The sequence below is a fragment of the Pelecanus crispus genome, chromosome 4, assembly GCF_030463565.1.
Source record: "Pelecanus crispus isolate bPelCri1 chromosome 4, bPelCri1.pri, whole genome shotgun sequence".
NCBI lineage: Eukaryota > Metazoa > Chordata > Aves > Pelecaniformes > Pelecanidae > Pelecanus > Pelecanus crispus.
The window spans coordinates 53,450,842-53,459,962 of NC_134646.1; positions in this window are offsets into that span (position 1 = coordinate 53,450,842).

The following is a 9,121-nucleotide window of genomic DNA, read 5'->3' on the forward strand; positions in this document are numbered from 1 at the left end:
CCATTTAAAATATATTGTTGTTTGAGTAGGTTTGTCAGAAGAAAAGCAATATCAAAACCTGTTACATTTGATCTTTCTTTTTTTTATTCACTTGTATTTTTGGCTTCTGGAGTGAGATGAGTGTTCCAGGAACATTATGTTCTCTGTCACTTTTTTTTCTTCTTTTTTTTTTTTTTTTAAAGCATTTAATCCCTTTGCTTATTTAAACTAGGCAAGAAGGATCTTTGAGACAGAAGAAAATAGGTCTGGAACATACTCCATACATATTTGAAGCTTTTTCCCCCCTATGAATTTGGTGATGACCTATAACCTCTGACATCCAAGAACTTCCTTTAATTATGTCTGGCTGGTTACTCCAGGCTCAAGAATGGTTCATTCCCTCATGCAGGAAACCAAACGAAAGTAGCAGGAAGTCTTCATTGATGAATAAGGAACTTCTGACTAAACTTAAACATAGAAAGGAAGTGTACGAAAGGTGGAAGCAGGGACAGGTGACACTGTCTTAGGTGTGCAGGCGTTGGGTTAAGAAAGCCAAAGTCCATCTGGAGCTGAATCTGGTGAGGGACAAGAAAAGCTTCTACAGGGACATCAGGAGCAAAGAAAGATTAGAGAAAATGTGAGACCATTGCTGAATGGGGGCAGGAGACCTAGTAACAAAGGACGTGGAAAAGGCCAAGGTAGTCAATGTCGCCTTTGCTTTGGTTTTTCCTCTTGAGCTTGCCTTCAGGAATCTCAGGTCCCAAAGATGCCTAGGAAAGTCTGGAACAAGGAGGACTTATCCTTGGTGGAGGAGGATCAGGTTAGGAACACATAAACAAGTTAGACATAAAGAAGTTCAGAGGACCTGATAGGATGCACCCACAAACGCTGAGAGAGCTGACATGTCATTGCGAGGCTGTTTGCGTTGCCTTTGAAAGGTCATGGTCATAAGGGTAGTTTCCTGAGGAGTAGAAGAGAACAGATGTCACCCCTACCTTCAAGAAGGGCAAGGAGGATGTGGGGAACTGCAGGCTGGTCAGCCTCACCTTCATCCCTGGGAAGGTGATGGAGCAGATGATCTTAGAAACTATTTCCAAACCTAGAATGGATAAGAAGGTGATTGGAAGTAGTCAGCCTGGATTTATGAAGGGGAAATAATTTCTGACCAGCTTGTTGTATTTTACCCTCCTTTGAGCAGGTATATTGGACTAAATGATCACCACATGTCCCTCCAGTGCTAACTCTTCCGTGATACTAGCGCATGCTTACGTAGACTGCGCTGGATCCTTGTGTCTGAAATAGCTGAGGCATGAGCATGGGTGTTCTGCACCCACAAGGTGCTTACTGGTGACCCAGAGGACAGGCCACACAGTGATGACCGAGTGGTTACTTCATGTTGTATAGCATGGACTGGAAGACATAACTTGTGCAGATGGCCTGTTTTAAGGTCCATGCTTTGCCTCCTCATGTAGGCTTTTGCTCTTGCAATGTTGTGTTTTGCTGGAAGAAGAGAGATGCAGTTGGTTCTGCTTTCAGGTAATGGGACATGTTAAGCTCTTGAAGCATAAGGAGACAGTGTGCCTTAGAGAATCAGTTATTGTTCATCTGGTTTTCTTTAGTTTAAAATGACTGTATCAAAGATAATTCCACTAGTAGTGCTTGAAATGTGGGAGCCTAAACAATTGCAGAGAGCGAGCAGTGGGTCCAAGTAATGTCTTAAGAGGATGAGTAGTCGCAGTGGGAGACTGGTTGATAACAAGTATGTTTAGCTGTACATAAATCCAGTTGAGAATTATTTCTGCTGGGTTACAAATTGTGTTTCTGTTAATTGCACAGCACTGGTGGTATGAATTTTCATGCTGGGGGAGTAACCTTAAACACTGCCTTAAGTAACAGGGTGTGCCACAGAACCAAAGTTACAGAATCAAACCTGTCTTCTGAGGCGTCCTTTTCACAGAAACCTACATGGCAGATAGTGTAATTTTATAGTATTTTCATTTAATGGTTCCAAGGAAAAATTCCTAGTTTGTAAGTAGTAGTGCTTAAGAAATCTTGCACTTAATCGTGTGGCTGAATGTTCTTGAGTTGGTAGTACTTGTTCAGCTCTATAAAACTCTTTTGTGTAATTCTTCTTTTGCAGTCGCTTAGAAAAATAGGTGAAGGGCTCACTAAATCAGCTGGCCAAGTAAGCGTGTTAGTCCAATACTCTCTGACAAGGTTCTGCTAGATATTCCACATGAGGAGGGCTTAATGCTTTAGTGTACCGAACTTAGTTGAAGATACTTGTTATGTGGGATTTTGATTTAGAAAAGCAATACAGCAATATACTGAAATCACAACGGAAACCCACTATAGCAATTGTATACACAGTTGAATCACAGTGCAAACATCATTCCCTGTACTGGTCTCTATAGCGTGCTCACTGTCACGGTGCTGGGTGATCCCAGCTGCTGGGAGAGAACACATGGGTTGAAGCCAGCTCAAGCCCATTGCTCTCCCCAAAGCTGATTTTGCTGGATTCAATTTTTATACTCTATGTTGGGCTGAGCCACATACGCACATCCCCAGGTTGGTGTGGCTGGCTCAGGAAGACAATACTTCCTATTGATTATTTTAGGGAAGGCCATTTACATAACCAGTTGACGCACTCAACTGATACAGCTGTTTGTTCACAGCAAAGGCCATCTCCGGTCCCCTTGGTGTTGACATCAGTTCAGCTGCTTTGATGAGAACTCCGGGCACTTCCGACATTCTTTTTGGAGCTTCATGAGCACACCATCCTTGCCTAGCTTCTCTGAGCCTTCTTCCCTTGAAGGGGTTCATTGCCCAGTCACAGAATGAAAGTGTGGCTTTATAAGGCCAAATGTTGCTGGGTTTATGTATTTTAACTGCTACATGTTAATGAATATGCCATTCAAAGAAAGGAAAAACCCACAAACTTAAGCCCCTGCATTTTCACTTAGGGGTGGTATATCTGGTTTTGTTTTGCTGACACGTTTTTTGGTGTGTGTTTTTCCCCCCATTTTCTCAAGTGTCATTTTTACTTGAGAACATGCGTTTGTGTCCTCTGTTTTAAACTCCCAACTGGTTTCTCAACCTTCAATTAACTAATAACTCACCTAAACTAGTTGAGTGCACTGAAAGGAAGAAATTGCTTCTGTAGTAAATCAGTTTTTAGAACTTTCCTGGAAGTTTAATATTCACATGATGTGAATGGATTTAGGATGGTGTGGGTTCATTGCAGTTTATTAACTTGTAAAATAATTCTTCGAAGAAGTGAATTTTTAAATAAAATAAGGCTTCTCGGGGTTTTTATTTAACACCGCCAAGTCAGTGATGGCAAAGAAAGCCAAAAGCCTCCAGTAGATTGTTGGTATTTGTTTGACTACCACAAATTGCAGAGTTTGAACAAAATTCACAAAAAATAAACCACAATTTTTACATAGAGTAAAACACATAGGTTGTCTCAGTGTACTTTCCCATTCATACCATGAAGTTCTTTTTCTGCTATGTCTGAACTTTAGTGTACTTTGGTTGGTTTATAGGAGATTGTTTTGGTGTTTTCTTCCCTCTTGCCTGACTAGGTATGGTAGAGAAATTAGGAGGATTCTCCTGCATTATTTTAGCAGTCTTTGGCTGGGAATGAAATGTGCTCATTGATGCAAACTGTGAGGATCTGGTTTCTGCAGAGGCTTATCTTGTCCTTTTTCTGCCAGCACAGATGTGATTTCTTTTTTTTTTTTTTTCTGCCTCTGCTGAAGTGGGAGAATTGCCTTGCCCAGTTGTGCTCTTTTCCTGTGCTCATGAGGTGCTTGCCTCAATTAACTGCGGTGGATAATGTGAGGGAAAGAGATGGAGGGAGGGGAAGCCTCCCCTTCTCTGTACATCGGGTAGAAATTGGCAACAGCTGAACTTTTTGAGCTGCATTACACAGAACATGCTTTATCTTTTATTGGGTAGACAAACCAGCCATGGTTGCAGTTGGCAGTATCTTTTATTTACCTTTCCTCATATAATAGCTGAGCTTTGCAAGCTCCCCGTTTTCCTTCATTGTTGTCCCTCTGCATGCTCTGGAGTAGATCTGTAATAGCTGTGGTGATGTTTTATAGGAAGATTAATTTCTAGTGTGCTTATATCACTACTAAGCTGCTGATTTTCTCTGTTGTATTTTTGTTTGAACTACTGGCTGGTTTAATCTCTGCTATGATAGAGAAAATACCTGGAAATAGGTTCCTGTTGTTCAGGCTGTAACGCACATGTATAACATTGTGTATTTTGTCTTTATCACTGGGGCTCATTCTTAGGTGAACTGTGAATTATTCTGTTTTCAGAATTAAAAAAGGGAAAATGACTTCATAAAATGGTGACTGTCAGGAAGGGTTGGGTCTGTTCCAGTTATGCCAGTCAGTTGAAGTGTGAGCGTGCGGGAGGTGGGAAAGGGGACATGGCTCACAGCACGCTCTTCCAACTGCTGCAATCAAACTGTCGGGCCCATCTGCTTGAGAAGATGACAGAGATGTAGGCTAAGCGTCTAAGCGCTGCCCCAAATACTGGAAATTACACAGATTTCAGGATGACTGAGTTACTGTATTTTGGTGATGGGCACTGTTAGGAAAACCTGGGGAAATGAAGGAATTACCTATCTAGAATAAATCTTGGGAGGGAGAGGGATAAAGAGGATGTAGATCTTGACAGTACATTTCAAATGAAGGACTTCTCAATCTGGGCTTCTGTGGGAGGGGAGGAGAGAGGGAAGAATGACGATCGAAAATTTAAAAAGGGAACAACTGAAAAACTGCAAAGGGGAAGCAGGCAAGGCTTTTCTTAGGTTATGTCAGATGCCACTTGCTCAAAATTTCACCCCAGAAGGCTCCTGCTTTTCCTGACCTCTTACCAGGTCACTGATGAGCAAGTGATAGCTGCAAGTGAAGTGGCAATGAAGACACCCCACAACCCATACAGCATAGCAGCATGTTCTTTTTTTAATCTTCCTCTTTTGGATGAGAACATTTGTATATGGTTCAATACAAATATTTATGGAAGGGTTTTAAATAAAAAATGGGAAAAGCTTGGGGTATATACTGTAGGTCATGGCTGAACTGGAACAGGTGACAGCTGCTTTTATCTCTACATGACTGTTCCTGTGTTTTTAGAGGCCCCTGAGTAGAGACAGTCCCCTTCCTCTCTGTACCAGAGATGGAGCTAACACTCTCCTAGGGGAGGCTGTTGACCAAGTGCAAAGAGGGGAAAGGCAGGCAGATGGGAAGAAGGGACCGGCGAGCCCTCATGAAGCAAAGCTGCTGTGGCTGACAACCCCGGTCAGCAACAGACTTCCGCATCCTTGCACCTCCACAGTTCTATAAAGAAATGAGGGTTTAAGAACCCCCTCTTCTTAAGGGCAGAATTCCACCTTTTTGACCTTCAACAGTCTTCGAAGGAGCGCAGCTTTGTCTGCCCTGCCAGTATGAAGACACGGAGTGTTTCACCCATGAAAGACCAAAAAGGATTTGGTTCCCTCTTAACCTGTTTCAATGTAGGTGCTTTGTGAGCTGCCATGGATCTAGCAATTAAACTGGGGAGGGAAACTGTACCTGAAAAAGTCAAAGATCCCCAGTGAAGGGGGACATTTACAGCAACTCTATTGTTAATGAAGCCACATGTTAATGATGGCTGTTCTGCTGTTCAGGCACACCGTCAGTAAAACTGAAGGTAGCATGTCAATGACTACGACATAACATGACTTGCTGCACATGAAGCATTTATTTATGTGAACAATACATTAACAAGCGGCAAAGTTACACACTAACTTTATGTAGAAATATATTCCCCCTATGCTCCAGCACACCAGTCAACTGAATCAGGGCAAGAACTCTCAGTCCAAATGATGATGTACAGCACACCCTGCACTAGAACAAACTTGCTTCCTGAAACCTTTCTGAAGTCTTGCTTGAAGACCCTGATTTTAAGTACACAGTTAAAAATAATTACCAGTGCTTTGTTAATTACCTGCCCGCAGTTGTAGGCTACTAAAGAGCTTTCAGTCTGCAACTGAAACTGGAGAGTGTTTTCTCTCAAGTTAAAGAATTAAAGTGCATAGCAGCAGCTGTGCCTGATTGCTCAGTGGGAGGAGCTCACCAACATCTAGGTGGTCCATTTTCTTAACAAAAATAGGTTTTTTTGTGAAGACTTTGAGCGCTCATCACCAGGACATCAACTGACATAGAGAATGTGTGGACTGCTTCTGGTGCAGACATGTATTGGATTTGTTCTACCCTACAAATTAAGGAAGCTTCTTAAGCATGGGGGGGGGGCGGGGCTATGATTCATGTGACTGGTTACATATATACAAAATAAATTTAACTCTATTGTCATTAGGGACTCAGGCCCATCTGAGGAGTCTAGAACTCATCTAACTTCCACTGAAGCTTGAAATGCAGTCATACTGCTACACAAATATCAGGGCTATTGTTTTCTTTTTTAGCAAAAAAGTAGATTAGTAACTGTACAGTAGGTAAAAAGCAGTCTTTAAAAAAAATACAGAAATTACACAAAAGGCTGTAGTAAAGTGCCTAGCAAGAATAGAAAGAACAGGAGAATCGGTGTTAAGTGGACAAACATTGCATCCTTGCTCCCCTTACCTCTTCACAGCTTCTCCCACGTGCATTGTAGCAGCATCAATGCTCAATGATACTATGATGTCAAAAAGACCATTTTCACTTCACTATATAAAGTATTAGAGAGCTTAAAGCCAGTAACATAGTCATATCAGAAATTATACTTTGGCGCACGATTAGCTCACTTTTCTCCATACTTTACACAGTGAGAACTGCCAGGAACTCTCAAGAGCCTGCTGCCAGCGCTCTGCACAGCGGCACAGCTCCTGCCCAGCCAGAGAGCAGGTGGAGCTGGAGCCCTCTGCCTCAGAGCTGCTCAACATTTACCTCCCAGCTACTGGCATTTCTCTTCTCCCTTCATCAGCATGTGTTTCCCACGCCTCCATCAGTTTTCTGCTAGAGGGACAGCCTCTGGCTACATCAAAGCTGCAGATTATTTAGGGCTATTGTGGTTTTTAAGTGGGACTTCCAAGACATGGAGAAGCCAGGCATTTCTCGATCCCTTATCCCTGTCCTTTCTCTACATTGATCCCCAGCCTTACTGAGAGCTCTCAGAGCCCTGGACACAGTCAGGGAGGCTGGCGTCTGTATTAGAGAGATCGATTTCCATTATGAGTTTTGCTAGGGAAGAAATCTGTACTTTGTCTTTACATAAAAATATGGAGCAAGTTACACTGAAGCTGAATCTCAACTTTTTACTCAGTATTTTCAAATGCATGCTCCATGACAAATCACCCTGTGACTAACTGCATAAAAAACAAGACTATACAGATAGAGAACCTGAAGTGTTAAAAAATATATTTTCCCTCTCCCCCGTATCCCTTGACAAGTTAGCCTTTAAACAAACACTAATTTGAGGTAAGCTGACAGAACAACACTGAATAAATAGCTGCAAAAAACTTTTGGTTGCTAGATGTCTGCAGGCATCATGTAAACTGTATGCTACCTTCATGCTAGTTTAAAAAAAGGTGTTCTACATCAAGGGCTCCATACTCTGGCACTTCTGGCAAGAAACAGATGTTTTCAGGCTGGTAAAATTTTGAGATTAAAACCAAAAAAAGTAGTAAAATAAATACATTTTCCCTCACTAGAAAAAAGCCACATTTGTGCTCCAACAGCTATCACTTAAGTTGTAAACCCAGGAAAGACAAATTTTAAAGTTACCTGCCTGTAGAAGAGTTAATGATAAGATTTTTTTGCTTTCAGAAATCTGTCACGTAGTCGTGCTCCCAGTTTTCTAAACAAACTGGCATATTTACGCTGTGAACCAACCTGCTAAGTGACTCAGGTTTGGTAACAGAAGTACTTTTCTGCTTCAACTGAACTGAGCTAGACTGAGATGTTTTCACTTTTTTTTTTTTTTTTTGGACTAGTCTTTTTTATATAGCCACCTAGAAAGCATAACTAAGTTCCTCCTAAAGCTGTCTTCAGAATAACAATTTGCATTTAAATGTAAACACTGATACTGTAAATGTAGTGTATACAAAAGGCACAAGACAATTACATTTGTGTTGCTGAAACTTCCTTGACTTTGAAAGTTGATAATGCATCTTTTATTATCTGGCCGGTAACCTCTGATCCTAAGCAAGCTGCTAGCTCCTAACTTAACTGAAGGGGGTTCTTCTACATGCAGCAGCTTGGCTTTTTGGTATTGCAATCAAACATCCGTTGCCCTGTAAATGCAAATATCACAAGTTATAACAGTAAGTCTCGTTGATTGTACGTGATATTCATTAAGTGATGCAGTAAGAAAGGCAGTGTCTTAAAGAACAAGTGAAAAAAGAAATCTGAGACAACTCTTGATTAATAAAAAACTAGGATTTTGAAAGATGGTGGCCCTCAGAAACACAGGTTGGTGACAAGCCTTTTGGATCAAAGTTAAGCGCTAACATTCATTTCCTGAAGGGGATAACAGCTCCAAATAGGACAATAAAATCCCCCTTTTATAGCACTGTCCTGTGCAGCTCCCATCAAAATCCCCAGCTGGCCAGCTTCATTTAGGTATTACCCATCTGAACGCAGGCTTTTTATCGCTCCACTTACCAGTGACCCACTGTAGCATTCAATTAACAAAGGAGGTTTTTTCCCCCTCCAAAACTTTTTAAACTATTGGCAATGGACATCTGAGGGAAAACGGAGCCTTTGCCATAATGTTTTCCAAAAATGTTCGAAAAATAGTCAGACACTTCACTTGGGTTTTCTTCTCTTCAAAAATTGCTTATCAAGTGCTTGAAAGAAAATGCAGTCCACCGAGCCACTATTACTTGTACTCAACACTGGTTGTTCTCCCAATTTGTAAAGCCAGTAGTGCAAAAATTTGATTTTAAAGTCAACTACTTACAGCAATTTGAATTAACGTGTGAATTTTCAAAACCAAGGCAAGAACATGGACTACTGATATGTAAGGAGGTTACATTTTTCTTGTGCTGAATATCAAAGTAAAACCAGCCATTGAATTTTTACAATTGTAAACTCAGATTCCCTTTTTTTTTTTTTTTCATTTCCTAATACTCGGAATCATCCTTCAC